The sequence below is a fragment of the Arachis hypogaea genome, chromosome 20, assembly GCF_003086295.3.
Source record: "Arachis hypogaea cultivar Tifrunner chromosome 20, arahy.Tifrunner.gnm2.J5K5, whole genome shotgun sequence".
NCBI classification, from domain to species: Eukaryota; Viridiplantae; Streptophyta; class Magnoliopsida; order Fabales; family Fabaceae; genus Arachis; species Arachis hypogaea.
Genome location: NC_092055.1, coordinates 34345187 through 34365237, shown reverse-complemented (window position 1 = coordinate 34365237; position 20051 = coordinate 34345187). Strand labels below are relative to the sequence as shown.

The window sequence follows — 20051 nt, the reverse complement described above, 5'->3', positions numbered from 1 at the left end:
AGAAAAATAAACCATTGGTAACATGGTCAACCAAATGCATGAAAAAAAATTGCTAATTGCAAGCAAGTTCTCACCCCTACAGTGTTGCCATCACTTCCATCACTAGAACCCCCAGTATCCACACTGTTCATATCATCAAAAACGTAGTTATCCACAAGCACCTAATAGAATAACTAACTCTTGGACTAGTCTTCTAAATAGAGGGATAAAATTTGAGTTTAATCCTACTAAAGAGTATCTGATTTCCCCTCCATGACCCCACAACGTAAGAATTCAAAAAATAAAAAATAAAAAAGAATCTACAGAAATTTATATAGAAAGGAAACAGACTAACAAATTTTTGTGACAGCTTATTTTCAGTTCTAAGCTCTGTACTATCAGTATGGCCATTCCCAGTTGACATTGCAAGCCCCTCAAACCCTTTCAGATAATTTCTCCCACAAGGTCCGACTTAAGAAAGGAATGCTATGCAGCTTTACTGATAACTTACACTTTGAACTTTGAAGACAGCATTCTCATACATACCATCTGTGGTTTAGACTTGTTATTATCTCATGAGTTCTGTTTCAACCAGAAATTTGTGACCTTGTTTCCATATTCAGCTTGGTTTCAGCTTAGTTAAAGAAGGACACTGTGTCAGTTACATTTAAAACGAATGCAACTGAGCTGATTCAAGGAGGTCAGGCAATAGCAAAGCATGGATCTTGGACTCTGCTAAAAGGTGGCATAGTGGCCAACCACTCAAGCCCTGCTGAGATTCTTTTTCAGGTGAAGTGAATTACTTTCTAGACTTAACACCTGCATGTTTCTTAGCTTTAAGAACATGAAAGAAATAGTCAAATGCTCAAATGGTTCTGATTTTCTTTTATTTAGATATCTTTCGGATTAGTATCTAAATCGGACCGATCAACGGTAGGTAAACCCGCTAAAAATCGGCCATTTTGTGTCAAACCGGTCTTCAACCCTTGCGTTTTTGGAATTAATTCTAAAATGGTACCACGAGGATACGAACCTGCAACATGAAAGATTAGCACGCATAGCCTAAACATTGCACCAGCCTTGCATTTGCTTTTGTATGAGCTAATTAATATATATATATATATATATATATTACGTAAAAATTATATATAATTAAGGACTGAAAAGCTTTTATGATAATAAAATAAATAAATATAAATATTTGAATTATCTAGGTCCACAAACAGGATCAAAGGAAACACATTTGACATTTCAGTATATTAGTTTTTCTTATTCTATTGTGAACTATTGATTGATATCATTACAGTAGAAGCCAAACATTCATGGGCAATGAACAAGACAAGTTCTAATTTTTCATAAACCATGAAATAAATTACATGAAAGTAGCTAGACTTACAATAAGAATGGTAGGATGAGTATAAACCCCTCCAGGTGAATAAAGTGCTGCATAAGGTGGCATCATAGGCTGAAAGAAATAGAAAAAGTTGGCAAGTTAGATCTGGCAAATTGTCAGCAAAACACCAATGAAACTAAACCTTGAGTTCAATTTGAAGAAGGAAACTTGTGAAAAAACAAGATTAGAACAATAGCAGTTCATCAGGTCACAAGAAGCAGATGAGATGGTTCTACTAACCAGTGGTCAGCAATTCCAGTAAAAGCAGAAGCAAGATATACTAGGGTTGCATGGCTGCTAAAAGAAAACAAGATTAATTCCACCACTTACATAAGCATTGTAAAAAAAACACAAATTCACGTATTTATAAAGTGAATTACACAAATTAGACTAACAGAACCAAAAAGTGAACAGAATGGAGGATACTTAAATAAAATACATGTCATGTTTCAAATTTAAATTAGGATATCCCAACATGTTTCCTTCATTTTGATAGCCATGATGTACACAAATAACCTTGACAATAACCTTGACAACCCAGTGATAACCAACAGGTGCAATGGAGCACCGCCATAAGCATTAAAATAAGAAAGAAGGGTTAAAAAGCATGGTTCCTTATCAAGAATTACCTCTCGGAGAGCTTCAAGTTTCCATGCACAATAGCCAGAACTTTCTGCAGATAACTATTGCAAGAACTCATCGGATTGCTTCCTAGGCTCACAACCTCTCTCTCTCACACCCCTGCACAAAAACTCGAGTTATAAAAAGCAGCAAAGGAACAATAAAAAAACAAGGAGGTTTTAATTGAGTAAACGGTTCTTATAGCATACCTCGTAAACAGAGATTCTTGCAACATGTGATCCATTCTATTCCAAAAGAAGTTTCTTTTTTCTGGGAAAGAGAATATCAGTCTTAGAGAAGAAACACTGCCCTATAGTAAAAGGAATGAGCAAACTAATATCATAGCAAACGAAACTCAAGTTCCTATAGTAAAAGGAATGATGAATGAAAACACAAAAATCAGCACTGAATATCAGTAGCAACAAAGCATAGAATTCAGGGTTAGTTGAAGAACCTGGTGATGAGAGAACTTTTGCGTGGTCTAGAAAATTGCGGATGGATCCTCGTTGCAAGTATAGTTTCTAAACCTTCAAAAGTCCTTTCATACAAACGTTTTGGTTGTCACAAGTAACAAATCCCTTTGAAATTGATAACCGAGTATTCAAACCTCGGGTCGTCTTCTCAAGGAATTGCAGGGAAGTATGTTCTTATTATTGGTTATGAAGATTGTAAATTGGGGGTTTTGGAAGTTTGGGCAATGCGCACAGGTATATTTTCGAGCAATAAAAATAAATAAATAACTGTAAAATAAACTCTTGGCAAGGTATGAGAACCGGAAATCCTGTCCTTGTTATCCTTATCAGATGTGATGAGAATTAGATTTTAATCCCACTTAGTTAAGTCAAGTGGACTAATTAGCTTGATTCTCAAGTCCTAGTCAACTCCTGTGGAGAGACTAGTGTTAGAGCAATTCTAGCTAAAGCAAAATCTGCCAATTTCAATCACTTGCTGAGTTTGATAACTCAAGTACTACCAATCACTTGACCAAAGCCAAAAGGGAGAAAAATATCTAAATTAAATTAAAAGCATCAATATAAGCAAAGCAATCTTAAATCTGAAAATACCTCGAATTGCATTAACAAAAGAAATTAAATCTGGCATAGATGTTCATAAATTAAATTGAGAAAATAAATAAAAATAAAGAACCTGGGATTGAGAGTCACTCCTAAAACTAAGAGAAATCCTAAATCATAATCCTAAGAGAGAGGAGAGAACCCCTCTCTCTAAAAACTACATCTACTCCTAAAATTGTGAATTATGGAAGCTTGTTTTTGAATGGATGCATTCCTCCACTTTATAGCCTCTAATCTGTGTTTTCTGGGCCGCAAACTGGGTCGGAAACAGCCCAGAAATCGCTGGTTGCGAAATTTGCCACGCTGATTTTCGTCACTGCGACGCGGCCGCATGAGTCACGCGGTCGCGTCACCTAGCGTCAGAGAAACTATGACATATTATATATCAAATCGAAGCCCCGGACGTTAGCTTTCCAACGCAACTAGAACCGCGTCGTTTGGATCTCTGTAACTAAAGTTATAGCCGTTTGAGTGCGAAGAGGTCAGGCTGGACAGCTTAGCAACTTCTTCATCTTCTTGTATTCCTTCCACTTTTACATGCTTCCTTTCCATCCTCCAAGTCATTCCTGTCCTGTAATCTTTGAAATCACTTAACACACATATCAAGGCATCTAATGGTAATAAGGGAGGATTATTATTTGGTAATTTAAAGCCAAAGAAGCATATTTTCAATCAAAGCACATAATTAGGAAGGCAAATGTAAAACCATGCAAATAGTATGAATAAGTGGGTAAAGAGTAGATAAAAACCACTCAATTGAGCACAAGATAAACCATAAAATAGTGGTTTATCAATTGGCATGTTTGAGACAAAGCCACCTCTGTTCTCAATGCTGCCCCGCTCAGTATTAGGTTCATGATCAGTAGTCATCTGTACAGCCTCCCCTCCCCTTGACAGAACTTGCAACATGAAAATAATTAATTAAGAGTGAAATAGCAAGAATAAAGATACATATTACTACTTATGTACGCATAAAAGAAAAGCACAGCAGTGAAGAAAACAGAGACTGAATCTGAATTAAAAAATGGAGACTCAATTGAAGATACTAGTATAATTACTACGAGCAGAAGCTAGTCACTAATGCCTAAACACCACAAAAGAATCAAAATCAAAGCCAGATTGAGGCCTAATCAATTTTCAAAACCTAATCTAATCCTATTTTAACAACCTAAAAATCCACTAATCAGAAAACAAATCTAACCAAATCGCTTGTCCCTCATAACTCTCGCCATGTTAAACGAAGGGAATCTTGTGAAGGCCTTCGATAAAACGTCGTCGTTCACCTCGTTCCCTAGGTTGCCGCAGAACAAGCGATGGTCGTTCTCCGGCCACTCGGCCAGCGAGGGATCCTCCCATGTCTGCCCGGCGGCACGGCGGGGAACTGCCTTTCACTTCGCATCGGTCTTGTGGTCGACGTCGCTGCTGGCTATGGCAGCCTTCATGCTCTCGAGAGCCTCCGGGGTGATGGTCTGGGTGTCGCGCTGGAAGAGTTACTGAGCGTCACGCTGGAATTGGTGGTGGTGTGACGGTGGAGGAGGATAGCTGTATGCGGCAGCAGCGGGGGCAGCGGCGACGGTGGGAGGAGGGGGACGAAGGGGTGGGACGTAAGGCGGTTGTTGAAGGTGGAAGGGGGTGGGGAAGTAAGAGGGATCAGAGGAGTAGGTGATTTGAGACGAGGAGGAGAAAGATGAGGAAGGGTTTGCCATGGAATTTGATCGATCTATTTGGGATCGAAATTAGGGTTTGTTATCAGACACATGTTAGAAGTTCAGTGTTTATTTCTTTTGATTTGTGTGCTGGAAATGGGGCTCGGGGCAATGGTAGGTTTAGTTTATTATTTCCGATGAAAAAATTTAAATTACAGATGGATTTTCTGTCTGTAATGTAGTATTTTTGTCTATAATATGCCATAGTTGCTCTGACGCTAGGCGACGCGACAGCGTGACCCATGCGGCCGCGTCGCAGTGACGAAAATCAGCATGGCAGATTTTGCAACCAGTGATTTCTGGGCTGTTTCCGACCCAGTTTGCGGCCCAGAAAACACAGATTAGAGGCTATAAAGTGGGGGAATGCATCCATTCAAAAACAAGCTTCCATAATTCACAATTTTAGGAGTAGATGTAGTTTTTAGAGAGAGAGGTTCTCTCCTCTCTCTTAGGATTAGGATTTAGGATTTCTCTTAGTTTTAGGAGTGACTCTCAATCCCAGGTTCTTTATTTTTATTTATTTTCTCAATTTAATTTATGAACATCTATGCCAGATTTAATTTCTTTTGTTAATGCAATTCGAGGTATTTTCAGATTTAAGATTGCTTTGCTTATATTGATGCTTTTAATTTAATTTAGATATTTTTCTCCCTTTTGGCTTTGGTCAAGTGATTGGTAGTACTTGAGTTATCAAACTCAGCAAGTGATTGAAATTGGCAGATTTTGCTTTAGCTAGGATTGCTCTAACACTAGTCTCTCCATAGGAGTTGACTAGGACTTGAGAATCAAGCTAATTAGTCCACTTGACTTAACTAAGTGGGATTAAAATCCAATTCTCATCACATCTGATAAGGATAACAAGGACAGGATTTCCGGTTCTCATACCTTGCCAAGAGTTTATTTTACAGTTATTTATTTATTTTTATTGCTCGAAAATATACCTCTGCGCATTGCCCAAACTTCCAAAACCCACAATTTACAATCTTTATAACCAATAATAAGAACATACTTCCCTGCAATTCCTTGAGAAGACGACTCGAGGTTTGAATACTCGGTTATCAATTTCAAAGGGGTTTGTTACTTGTGACAACCAAAACGTTTGTATGAAAGGACTTTTGAAGGTTTAGAAACTATACTTGCAACGAGGATCCATCCGCAATTTTCTAGACCACGCAAAAGTTCTCTCATCAAAACGGTCGGTCAATACCTGACTTCCGGAGGTAATTTCTCTTCGCTAGCACCAATAATCAGGATATTTTAGTTAGATTTTCTTTCCTTTATAGAATAGAATAAATTACATAGGTTAGGATAGTTGCATGCATGTTCTACTTGACTAAAAAGACAATAAGTTTCTTTTAAAATCTATCTTCGGAACAAAATTTCACTAATTTTTCAAAATTCTTATGATAAATTTGCTTGAGTTGTATTTGGAACATGATATTTGAGTTAAAGAACACACAACCTGTGAAAGATTTGAGCCTTCATGAATGGTTACATTATTTAACCATAATTATTTCATTCTTGCGTGTTTACTTCTCTATGATTGTAATCTATATTTTGTTTTATCTTATATGTCCAATATTTATTATATTCACATGCTTGCACATGATTGAGGCCATTATTTGTTATTAACTCACTTATCCCAAATAAGCCTAACTTTTACATCACCTTTGTTAGCCCCTTGAGCTTTTAATCCCCTCTTGTTCTATAACCACATTACTAGCCTTAAGTAGAAAAATAAATTAAAAATCCCAAGTGAATCTTTGGTTAGCTTAAGATAGAAATTGTGTATCAACTAAAGTGTGGGAACATTGGGTAATAAGGAAATGTATTTAATTTATTTGAATATTGGGAATTTGGGAACCTACTCATGAAAAGAAAAAAACCAAATTAGAAAATGATGAAGAATCTATGTGCATTGATATGTTATGTTTGCTTTTAAAAAATAAATAAATAAATAAATAATAAAAATTATATAAAATAAATAAGGGGACAAAAATTATCCCAATGTTAATGTTAATCAATGCACATGTGATAAATCAAAAAGAAAAAAATTTTGGTACATGAGTATGGGAATCATACAAAAGTGGGAATTATGGGTAGCTAGGTATGATTTTAAACTTGTATAGAGTATGTATATGTTAGGTGAGATCTTAGACTAATCAAAGATTCACTTTGTTAGCTCACTTAGCCTTATATATATACATCCTTACCTTTACCTTAGCCCCATTACAACCTTGAAAAGACCTCATGATGTTTGCATTGGTATATTAACTGTTGTTGATTGGTTAGGAGAAGAACAAAAGTTAGAAAGCATGATTAGAGAAGGATAGAGTGATCACCCTATACACTAGAGATTAGAGCGTACATACATTATCAGTGAGGGTTCAATGCTTGAATTTTCATGTTCCCTGCTTTCACGAGCTATCTTCTTGCACTTTTATCTGTTTTATTGTGTAATGATAAAATTAGTGGAATTTGATTTGTAATTATTTTAAAGAGCTTATTTACTTTTGATCAAGTGGACAAGAATCATATAGTTGCATTTATTTATATACATATAGGCTTGCATTGCATTTCATGAGTTTCTACATGTTCATGCTTATTTCCTTATCTCCTTCAATTAAGCATGAGGACATGCTGATGTTTAAGTGTGGGGAGGTTGATAAACCACTATTTTATGATTTATATTGTATTTAATTGTGTGGTTTTATCATGATCCTTACCCACTTATTCATTAAATTAGCATGCATTTAGATTTCCTTCCAGAATTTATTACATGTTTGAAAAATGCTTCCTAGAGACTTTAATTATTTATTTTTAATTCTCCTTTATTCCATTCGATGCCGTGATCTATGTGTTGAGTGTTTCAGACTTTACAGGGCATAAATGAGTTGGAGATTGGAAAGGAAGCTAGCAAAAATGGAAGGAACACAAGAATTTGAGGAGATAACCAGCGAGAAGTGACGCGGTCGCATGGCTCACGCGACCGCGCGAAGGAGAGCAAATCGCAGTGACACGGCCACATGGCTCACGCGGCCGCGCGGATTGGAAAAGCTCTGGCGACACGGTAGCGTGGACGACGCGAACGCGTGGCAAGGAAAAGCGCGAATGACGCATCCGCATGGATGACGCGATCGCGTGACATGTGCGATCTGCATAATCTGCAGAATTTACTGGGGGCGATTTTGGACCCTATTTCGACCCAGTTCTCGGCCCGAAACAGCAAACTAGAGTCAGAAAATATGCAGAAACAAATAAAACATTCATTCAGAGACAGTTTTAGATCTAGTTTTACTCTCTTAGGTTTTTCTCTCTAGGTTTTAGAATTTTAATTTTCAATTGGTCTTAGCATTGGAACATTGAGAAGAGTTATTTCCTCATCAAGACTTCGTCATTCTAGTTCATTTTCTCAACTTGGTTTTATTCTTCCATGTTCTTTGTTTTATTCAATTTTGTTATTTGAATACTTTTATGATTAATTAATGCAAGGATTATTTCTTTTTAATTCAATTTCAATTCCAATAATCATGTCTTCTTTTAATTCCCTTTCATGTGCTATGGATTTATTATTTACAATGTGTGAGTAGTTTCTTTACTTGATGGGGAGTTGATTAAAAGGAACTCTTGAGTTGGAAGGATTGAAGGAAAAATTTGTAATTGGGTTAAATGTTAGATTGCTATCCTGTCACCAACGCCAATCCCTTTGAACTAAGTGGGTTGCAACTTGTGAACAGATCTGGCATTCCAACTTGTTTGACTTTCCCTTACCTAGTAAAGGATAACCAAACAGAACAACCATTAATTATAAATTAATCTTACAATCACTCCATCAATAGTAGAAATTCCAACCAATCAACTCCCAGTCAAGGCTTTTATTCATATTATTTAAATTTCCTCAATCTACATTCCAATTTACTTAGCTCAACTTCTTGGAACATCTGATTAATAAGATAGCACACTTTTCTGCAACTCATTGGGAGACGACCTGGGACTTAAAACTTCCAGTAATTTTTAATTCAAACTCTCTGTGACATACTTCTAAATTGATAGGCAGATTTTCGGTGAGTTAAGAACTATACTTGCAACGTAACCATTTTAATAATTTTTAATTCACCAGCTTCTGCGTCTCATCAGTTTTTGGCGCCGTTGCCGGGGAATTGCAAACGTGTGCCTTATTATTAGTTATTGTAAATATTTTTTTGATTTTTGCTTGTTTATTTATTTTTATTTTTGCTTTTCCATAAATTAAGAGGTTATTTATTTTTATTTAGTTATAAAAAAAAATTTTCAAAAATTTGTTCTTAGTGTTCATCTTGATCTTCAAGTTGTTCTTCACGTTCATCTTGACCTTCAAGCTGTTCTTAGTTGTTTTCTTTGTTTTGATCTAAAAATTTGAAATTTGGTGTCATTTTATTGTTTTTCTCTTTCTTCATTAAATTCAAAATTATTTTTAATTAACTTTTTCGAAAAAAAAAATCAGATTTTTATTTTTAAAATTTTTATCTTATCTTATCTTATTTCAAAAAAATCAAATTTCAAATTTCAAATTTCAAAATTTAATTTTCAAATTCAAAATTTAAATAACCTTTTAATTTAAATTTGTTTTTATTTTTGTTTTTAATTTTTATTTACTACTATGAACTCTCACCCCTTTGGCTATTAGTCTGGTTACAATAATGTTGCAGGAAGAAGAAATTACAATGAGAACAGGCATCAAGGTTGGAACAATCAAAGATGGGAGGAGCCACAAAGATTTGATCAACCCTCATGGCAGCAACCACCTCCAGTGAACTATCAACAACCACCACCATATGCCTATGAACCCTGTCCTCAACATGACTTTGGACCACCATACTCACAAGCCCCTTTCCACCATTCACCTCCATATGACCCTAACCCACATCCACCATACCAACCACCTTATGAACCAAATGAACCATACATAGATCCACCCCAAACCTCCATAGAGAAAGCACTTGCCGATCTAAACTCTACTATACAAGCTCACTTCACCCAAATCAGACCACCAAATACCTTCAACAATTAACCCTCAAGCTCTAGTGCACTTCCTTGTCAACCACAGAATAATCTCTCCACCTCATCACCACCATCCATGGAAGAGCACCCACATCCATCAATCTAAGAGCAAGATGATCCCAATTATGCTATTGATATGGAACAGGAAAGAAAGAATCATCTTCGCGAATCCATACTTCATAAAGAGCTAGAGGAGGCCCTACGGGTAAGGGTAGGAGAGACCCTTGAAGATGAAAGAATAGTTGAAAGGAGTTGTCATAGAAAGAAAAACATCGAGGATGAGTACAATTTTATACTTAAACAACTGGACAAAGCAGCAATTATTAAAAAGGAAAAAGTGGTTGCAGACTTAAGAGATGCTGTACCTCCATTGGAAAGTCCAGTCACAGAGCCTCCTTCCACGGTGTTTGATGTTGATGTTGAGAAGAGCGTACAACCTCCAAGACAGATCATGGTTGAAGATTTTGTAGAGGTTGATCAAGAGGTAGAAGATGTCAGAGAATAGCACAAGGGAGTGGAGCTTGCAATTTCATTAAAAATACCTCCCCCTAAGTTGCCATCATCCTTCACAACGTTCAAGTGGGTAAAATTCATATCCCATAGCTTTCTAATTCCACTTGAATATGGGCTACTGGAGACGGATGGTCAACTTAGAGCTCTTTGTGGCATTAAGAGTAAGAGGAAGATGGCCAATGGTAAGAATTGTCCTGCAAGGTTCATTATGGTTGGAAGATTTAAGTTTAAACGCAAAGGTTGGTATAAAGCTCAACTGAATGGGTCTAGGAAGTTGTTTGGCCGCTTACGTGAGAATTCAGACTGCTTGCCACCCGGAGGGAACAATATTGCTCAACCAAAAGACAGGTGCAAAGGCAAGGTCTGGGACCCCGGAATCCATTCTATCAATCACCACTCTTGGGGCCTGGTCACTTGCTTTAACTTACTTGAAGGTTTTCTGCGCCTAGTTTGGGACCCCGGAGGTTACTGGAATCACAAACATTGGTGGAGATTCCTGGATGAGTTCAAACACAAGCCACCATAGCAGAAAGCTCACCAAATGTCCAACTTAAGGACTTTAACTAAAAGTGCTAGGTGGGAGACAACCCACCATGGTATGATCGTTCATTTTTCATTTTTATTTAGTTTTATTTGTTTTCGAATTTTATTTTATTTTGTTATATTAAACCTGGAGTTTTGCATCACATTCATATTAACACTGCATTCTTCATTTTTCAGATTTAAAAAAAAAAAAAGAGCGAGCACGCGACGCGTCCGCGTCGCAAGGAGATGGGAGACAATATTAATATGAACAGAGAGTTTCGCAGGAGTAGCGCTGGAGGCATGCCAATGGCACAAATCACCCCACGCGACCGCGTCATATGGGAATAATGGCCTCCCACGCGACCGCGTCACTCACACGGCCGCGTGACCTAAAATCGGCATAAAAAAGGGTGTATGGCAGAAAGTTGACCTGGAGTTGGGCTGGAATCGTGCTGGAAGCCCAAGCCTCACCACGCGAACGTGTGCCCCACGCGTCCGCGTCATATCCCCATGATGGCCACTCACGCGATCGCGTCAACCACGCGACCGCGTCACCCAGGATTTTGGCAATACTAAGTTTTGAACAGAGAGTTGTGCGACCGCGAGGCTGCACTCGTGCCACTAGCACAAATCAAGTCACGCGATCGCGTGCCCCACGCGTCCGCGTCGCCTGACCTTATTGCGCACCACGCGGCCGCATCACCCACGCGATCGCGTCGCCAGCGTCGCACACCTTAACCTCATATGCCAAAATATCTTATTTTTCTCTTCCCCAAATCCTATTTTCTCTTTTCCCTCCTTATTTCTTACTTACTTCTCCTCTCTTTCTTTCCCTTCTCATTCTTCTTATCTTTCATTTTATTTTACTTCATTTATTTGCATATTTCATTCATTGCATTATTTTCACTGGTGTTGGAATTTTATTTTGGGTCATTGTGGATTATTTCATAATTATTTGACAATTATATATTATTTTTTTTAAAGGATGCTTGCATGTTCAATTTAATACTTTCAAATAGCTTATTTACCATACATGCTATGTGTTTGTGAAAAAGCCCATATGGCATTATGCACTTCTCTATTATACTTTATACTACTTAATGCTTGCTTTTCATAAACTCCCTTTACTATTTTAATTGAATATAATTGTCAATACAAACATGGTAATTTCTTACAAGTAATGCTTGGTCTATGCTACTCATGCCCTTTTCCGGCTTGCCAATAAACACCCTGCATCCACTTATCTTTCGATGCACTGGCTATTTTTCATTGCTGGTTTTTCACATGTACTCGAGAGCATGTGTTAATGTCAATTACATCCTAATGTGCATCCATCACCACTCTTCCATTCTCTTCCTTGCTATATATCTATTTGAATTTAATTTACTTTCTCTTCCCTTCTTCAGGATGGCCACCAAGGAAGGAAAGGAGAAAGCTACTCCCAAACCGCCGGTAAGGAAAGGAACAAAAAAGAGCCCAGCTGAGAAACCACAACCCCCATCCACTTGCACATCTTAGCATGCACTGAGGACGGTGCAATCTTTAAGTGTGGGGAGGTCGATACCGATCTCTATGGGTTAGTACTTTCTTGTCTCAAACACCAATATTTAAATTTTCTTTGTAGACTAGTTGTTACATTTGCATGTTTGTTTGATTTTTTCATATTTTACCACTTGGTTGAAGTAATATTTTCTTTTTCAAGAAAATTTTTAGAAAATTTCACTAATTTGAATAAAATTTAATGTTACACTTGTTTGAAGAGATATTATACTAGAACATGGTTTAGAGCTTGAACATACAAAACCTATGAGATTTTGAGCCTATTTGAATTGGTTGCATTTTATCAACCAATATTTTATTTTTAGTGTGTATTTTTCTCTCTAAAATTGTGATCTTTGTCTTGCTTAATTCTATATTTCCATAATTTAATGTATGCATACACTTACATGATTGAGGCCTTTGTTTCACTGAGCTTACATACCCATATGGCCTTACATTTCATTATCCTTTGCAAACCAATTTGAGCCTATTTTACCCCTTTGTTCTTTACTTTAGCACATCATTAACTCTAAGCAGAAAACAATAATGTCCTTAATTTGAATCCTTAGTTAGCTTAGACTAGTGAGAGTGCTTATGATTTAAGTATGGGAAATTGGGTTTGGAAATATTTGGTTTGAGAATTGAGTATGTTAGAATTTTCTAAAAATGTGAAAGAAATATTTAGGACATGTTCATACATTCAATAAATTAATCATATGCATTGAGAAAAAAAATAAATAAATAAATAAAAATATATATATATATATATATATAAAAGAGAGAGAGAGAAAAAGAAAAGAAAAAGTGCAAATAAGAGAAAGGGGACAAAATGCCCCAAGGTAAGTGGTGAAAGCAATGCATATGTACGGTACTTAGAATTAGAATGCATGAATACATGGTTAATGGACAGTTGGGTTTCTGTATTATGATTACATGGATTGTTTAAGTTAGGTGGAAAGTTTAAGTTAATTAAGGATTCAGATTTTAGTCCACTTGGCCAAATACAATCCTACCTTGACCCTAACACCATTACAACCCTTAAAATACCTCTTGATATGTGTATCTGTGCATTAAATTTGTATTGATTGTTAGATGAAGAGCAAGCCTTAGAAAGCAAGGTTAGAAGAGAATTGAGAGAATCGAACCTAAAAACACTTGAGTAATTAGAGTGTATACACTACTAGTGAGGGTTCGATGCTCAATTCCTTGTTCCCTGCTTTCATGAGCTATTTTCTTCTTGCAAGTCTATTTGTACTTCATTTTCATGATTTGAATTAGTGAAATCCAGTTCATATTTTCTCTTGAAAGATTTGTTTACTTTTAACTAAGTAGGTAGAAACATTTTGCATGTAGTTACATTCATAGGTTACATTTCATACATTCTACCATCCCTCTTCATCTTTATAGCTTCTCTTGAACTTAGCATGAGAACATGCTATTGTTTAAGTGTGGGGAGGTTGATAAACCACTATTTTATGGTTTATCTTGTGCTCAATTGAGTGGTTTTTATCTACTCTTTACCCACTTATTCATACTAATTGCATGGTTTTACATTTGCCTTCCTAATTATGTGCTTTGATTGAAAACATGCTTCTTTGGCTTTAAATTACCAAATAATAATCCTCCCTTATTACCATTAGATGTCTTGATATGTGTGTTAAGTGATTTCAGAGATTACAGGGCAGGAATGACTTGGAGGATGGAAAGGAAGCATGTAAAAGTGGAAGGAATACAAGAAGTTGGAGAAATTGCTAAGCTGTCCAGCCTGACCTCTTCGCACTCAAACGGTTATAACTTTAGCTACAGAAGTCCAAACGACGCGGTTTTAGTTGCGTTGAAAAGCTAACGTCCGGGGCTTCAATTTGATGTATAATATGCTATAGTTCCCCTGACTCTAAGCGGCGCGACCGCGTGATCCATGCGGCAGCGTCGCAGTGACGGAAATCCAGCGTGGCAAAATTCAAAACCAGCGAATTCTGGACTGTTTTTGACCCAGTTTGCGGCCCAGAAAACACAGATTAGAGGCTATAAAGTGGAAAAATACATCCATTCATGAGGAAGCTTCCATAATTCACAATTTTAGGAGTAGATGTAGTTTTTAGAGAGAGAGGTTCTCTCCTCTCTCTTAGGATTAGGATTTAGGATTTCTTTTAGTTTTAGGAGTGACTCTCAATCCCAGGTTCTTTATTTTTATTTATTTTTTCAATTTAATTTATGAACATCTATGCCAGATTTAATTTCTTTTGTTAATGCAATTCGAGGTATTTTCAGATTTAAGATTGCTTTGCTTATATTGATGCTTTTAATTTAATTTAGATATTTTTCTCCCTTTTGGCTTTGGTCAAGTGATTAGTAGTACTTGAGTTATCAAACTCAGCAAGTGATTGAAATTGGCAGATTTTGCTTTAGCTAGGATTGCTCTAACAATAGTCTCTCCACAGGAGTTGACTAGGACTTGAGAATCAAGCTAATTAGTCCACTTGACTTAACTAAGTGGGATTAAAATCCAATTCTCATCACATCTGATAAGGATAACAAGGACAGGATTTTCGGTTCTCATACCTTGCCAAGAGTTTATTTTACAGTTATTTATTTATTTTTATTGCTCGAAAATATACCTGTGCGCATTGCCCAAACTTCCAAAACCCCCAATTTACAATCTTCATAACCAATAATAAGAACATACTTCCCTGCAATTCCTTGAGAAGACGACCCGAGGTTTGAATACTCGGTTATCAATTTCAAAGGGGTTTGTTACTTGTGACAACCAAAACATTTGTATGAAAGGACTTTTGAAGGTTTAGAAACTATACTTGCAACAAGGATCCATCCGCATGTTTCTAGACCACGCAAAAGTTCTCTCATCAAAATAGCGCCGTTGCCACGCTAATTTTCGTCACTGCGACGCGGCCGCATGGATCACGCGGTCGCGTCGCCAAGCGTCAGAGCAACTATGGTATTTTATATATCAATTCGAAGCCCCGGACGTTAGCTTTCCAATGCAACTGGAACCGCATCGTTTGGACCTCTGTAGCTAAAGTTATAGCCGTTTGAGTGCGAAGAGGTCAGGCTGGACAGCTTAGCAACTTCTTCATCTTCTTGTATTCCTTCCACTTTTGCATGCTTCCTTTCCATCCTCCAAGTCATTCCTGCCCTGTAATTTCTGAAATCACTTAACACACATATCAAGGCATCTAATGATAATAAGGGAGGATTATTATTTGGTAATTTAAAGCCAATGAAGTATGTTTTCAATCAAAGTACATAATTAGGAAGGCAAATGTAAAACCATGCAAATAGTATGAATAAGTGGGTAAAGAGTAGATAAAAACCACTCAATTGAGCACAAGATAAACCATAAAATGGTGGTTTATCAACTGGCATGTTTGAGACAAAGCCACCTCTGTTCTCAATGATGCCCCGCTCAGTATTAGGTTCATGGTCAGTAGTCATCTGTACAGCCTCCCCTCCCCTTGACAGAACTTGCAACATGAAAATAATTAATTAAGAGTGAAATAGCAAGAATAAAGATACATATTACTACTTATGTACGCATAAAAGAAAAGCACAGCAGTGAAGAAAACAGAGACTGAATCTGAATTAAAAAATGGAGACTCAATTGAAGATACTAGTATAATTACTACGAGCAGAAGCTAGTTACTAATGCCTAAACACCACAAAAGAAGCAAAATCAAAGCCAGATTGAGGCCTAATCAATTTTCAAAACCTAATCTAATCCTATTTTAACAACCTAAAAATCCACTAATCAGAAAACAAATCTAACCAGATCGCTTGTCCCTCACAACTCTCGCCATGTTAAACGAAGGGAATCTTGTGAAGGCCTTCGACAAAACGTCGTCGTTCACCTCGTTCCCTAGGTCGCCACAGAACAAGCGATGGTCGTTCTCCGGCCACTCAGCCAGCGAGGGATCCTCCCATGTCTGCCCGGCGGCACATCGGGGAACTGCCTTTCACTTCGCATCGGTCTTGTGGTCGACGTCGCTGCTGGCTATGGCAGCCTTCACGCTCTCGAGAGCCTCCGAGGTGATGGTCTGGGCGTCGCGCTGGAAGAGTTACTGAGCGTCACGCTGGAATTGGTGGTGGTGTGACGGTGGAGGAGGATAGCTGTATGCGGCAGCAGCGGGGGCAGCGGCGACGGTGGGAGGAGGGGGACGAAGGGGTGGGACGTAAGGCGGTTGTTGAAGGTGGAAGGGAGTGGGGAAGTAAGAGGGATCAGAGGAGTAGGTGAATTGAGACGAGGAGGAGAAAGATGAGGAAGGGTTTGCCATGGAATTTGATCGATCTATTTGGGATCGAAATTAGGGTTTGTTATCAGACACATGTTAGAAGTTCAGTGTTTATTTCTTTTGATTTGTGTGCTGGAAATGGGGCTCGGGGCAATGGTAGGTTTAGTTTATTATTTCCGACGGAAAAATTTAAATTACAGACGAATTTTCTGTCTGTAATGTAGTATTTTTGTCTATTTTATTACAGACGGAATTTCTGTCTGTAACTATTTTCCACAAAAAAAAATTAATTTTTCCGACAGAATTATCGACGGATTCTTTTTTCCGTCTGTAATTTATGCTAATTCATTTTTTTTTATTTTCCGACAAAAAATCCCTCTGAAATTCCGTCTGTATTTCCGTGGGATAAAATCCGTCGGAAATATCCATTTGTAATAAATAGTTTTCTAGTAGTGAGAACACTTATAAGTATAAATAATAAAAGAACATAGAAGTCAATCAGTCATGCAGCACATACACACAATCACAGAGATATGCGCAAACAAGCATGATGCATGTCTAGTCCTATCGCAGGTAATGAGCTCATTTTTCGGTTTCGACCCGCACCCAACGCAATCCATCTCGCAAGTCGGATAAGGCATTCCAGCGACATAACTTCTACAAGTTTCTAGTTCTTGCAGGCACTGATTCTCCAGCTGAAGTATGTGGAACATGACCTCTGCAAGTACTTGTAGGTGCTGATTCTCCAGTTAAAGCATGTGACCCCTTCTCTTGAAAGCCATTCTATATTTACGAGCATCCCCGCACAATCACAAACAAAGCCCACGACTTATTAACATTTATTCTTCGACACCTTAACCATACTATCGTCACCCTCTCGTGAACTTTCCATAATCACACGTGCTGATTTATCTTCTCTGTTTCTTTTAAAACCAAAACCACCTCTTTGTGATATTCACCAAAACCTTTAAAACAATTTCACTTAAACTAATTCTTCTTTCAAAAGACAAAGAAAAATCATTTATTAGTTTAACCCCTCAGCAAGGCTTCTAGACTTTAGGGGAGTAACAACCAATCTCATTTTCTTAAGTTCGTTAGAAATCCTTAATAATCATTGTTTTCTTAAATTGAATTAATTAAATAAAGTTTCTAAATCAAATCAAAACTAAATCATACAAATCAAGAGTTCCGAACTAATTTCAAAACAAAAACCAACCCCAGTTTCATCCGTAAAACTAATTCTTTAACTTTTTCCAAGACGTCGCAAAATGAAATCATTCAATCAAAATTCAATTACTTTTAAAGTTCACTTAAACTCCTCTGAATGAAATTCTTAAGTCAAATTCAAAACATAAGCCCTTTTCATATTTTAAATCAGCCTTAAAATATAATACTTTTTTTAAATAATTTAAAATCATAAAATAACTATTCTCTGAATAAATCAAAAATCAAATAATACAATTTCTCAAATCCAATCTTTTTTTATATAACATTTCAAACAAAGTCTTAAATTTTATAACAAAATTTCTGTAACATCTCCCCTAAAACTCGAACTTTGCCACCCTTCTCGGGTCCTATCCAAACGATTTATCAAACTCTTTCAAATAATACAATAAATCAAAATCATTTCTAATATCAAAACATTTATAAAATCAAACCAATTAAAAATTCAACCGCTTCCAAAATCAAACTATTTTTATATCTCAAATCAAGTCATCAATTCATCAATTTATTTCTTACTAAATCTCAATGTCATCATCAAATCTCACAAATTCCACTTGATCACCAACAACATTCCAGTCTCGAATTCATCAAAATAATTCAGTTCTTGACTGTACTTAAACTGACTGAACCCAAACTAATCACAAATATCAATATATCACAAAAATTCAACATAAATTAAGTCAAATTCAATCAAAAATCAATCACAAGATCAATTCACTTATTCAATACACATTTATTCATTAAGAATTTACTGAAACCCTACTTTCGAGTATAAATCACAACAACAGAATTTTCGGAGGAGCTTTTTGACTGAGCTACTTAAGAAAAAAACGTCAAAAATCGTTTGTGCCTCCTAGAACTCCAATTGACCGAATTCAAAAAAAAAGGGTGTTACATCACTGTCAGCTTTCACTTAATAAAAATAATGTTAACGTATAAAAGAGGAAGATATGAACACTTTTATCAGATTAAATTTTTATTGAAATTACGGATCTCAAGAAATTGAAGCCAGAATTTCAGTAGGAGTTATGGTTTTCTTCTATGCAAGCTTCGGACTCTCTCTCCCTTATTTTCTTTCTTCTTGTTCGGTGGTAATAAGAAAGAAATGAAGAATGATAATGGATGATTAATGTTATAATAAAAAAAACATGTGTCAATTATGTATATATATGCTTATATATAAATAAGCCAGTTTAGCTTTTCCTTGTTTTTTTTTTTTTCTTATTTCTTTAATGGCTTAAGCCAAAAGAAAGGAATAAAGGAAATTAATATTAAATAATAATTATTGAGAATAAGAAGTATGACCACAATTCAATCAATTATGTGTCAAATAATTTATTATTATTATTATATTAAAATGTTAATATAATAAGGTTCTTGATTAAATTTAGATATTTATCATTGTGATAATGATCATAATATTGAGAGATAAATCTTTTATAATTTAATCTAAATTGTTCTTGGTCATAGAATTATTAAAAATGACATTAATAATCCGGAAAGATCAATATATATATATAATGGTCTTCATTGGATGAAGATTAATAGATCTCATTTATTAAATTATATATACAGATGGTGCATATAGAGATATGACCATTAAACTTACTCACTCTGAGAATTCCTAATAGTTATAATTACCGCATATTTGTCAATAGGATATTCTCAAGATGAATATAGGAATAGAGTTTCCTTTGACCTGCGACTGTCATAGTAATTAACAATGTATTTATTATACTTTGATTCTGGACACCTAATACCCTAGGGTGCTAGTTGAATGGATATTGGGTATGATTTAAATACTTGTAAAATTAACGATTAGTCAATAAGGAATCCGTCAACTCTCGGTAAAGAGTTTGAGCTCTATAATTATAATAACTGAGATGAATAAAACCTTAGCCAACGGGATTGAATGAATGAAAAAATGAGTTTCTTAGGTCATTCACAGTTCATTATAATAATGGTAACAAGTTAGAGTTTGACAATTAAACCATACTCTAAGGGTTAACCAAGAACTGGAAAGATGGAAGGAATTATACTTTGTTCTTCTGAGGTTCTTAGTAAAAATATATTACTTCATACTATTGGGTCGTTGAGGAGTGTTGCTAGATGCCAACCTTGATTAGTAAATTTAGTATGACTAATTTACTACTCGCTTAGTATTGAACCTATGGGGTACCACACTAACGAG

The 20051-nt window shown here is 36.3% G+C and overlaps 2 pseudogenes; both read right to left on the bottom strand.

Annotated features, from left to right (window-relative positions):
* Window positions 1-4262: 4262 nt before the first annotated feature.
* On the bottom strand, window positions 4263-4782 carry LOC112785742 (uncharacterized; annotated as a pseudogene).
* Window positions 4783-16168: 11386 nt separating this feature from the next.
* LOC112784705 (uncharacterized) lies at window positions 16169-16688 on the bottom strand (annotated as a pseudogene).
* Window positions 16689-20051: the final 3363 nt, after the last annotated feature.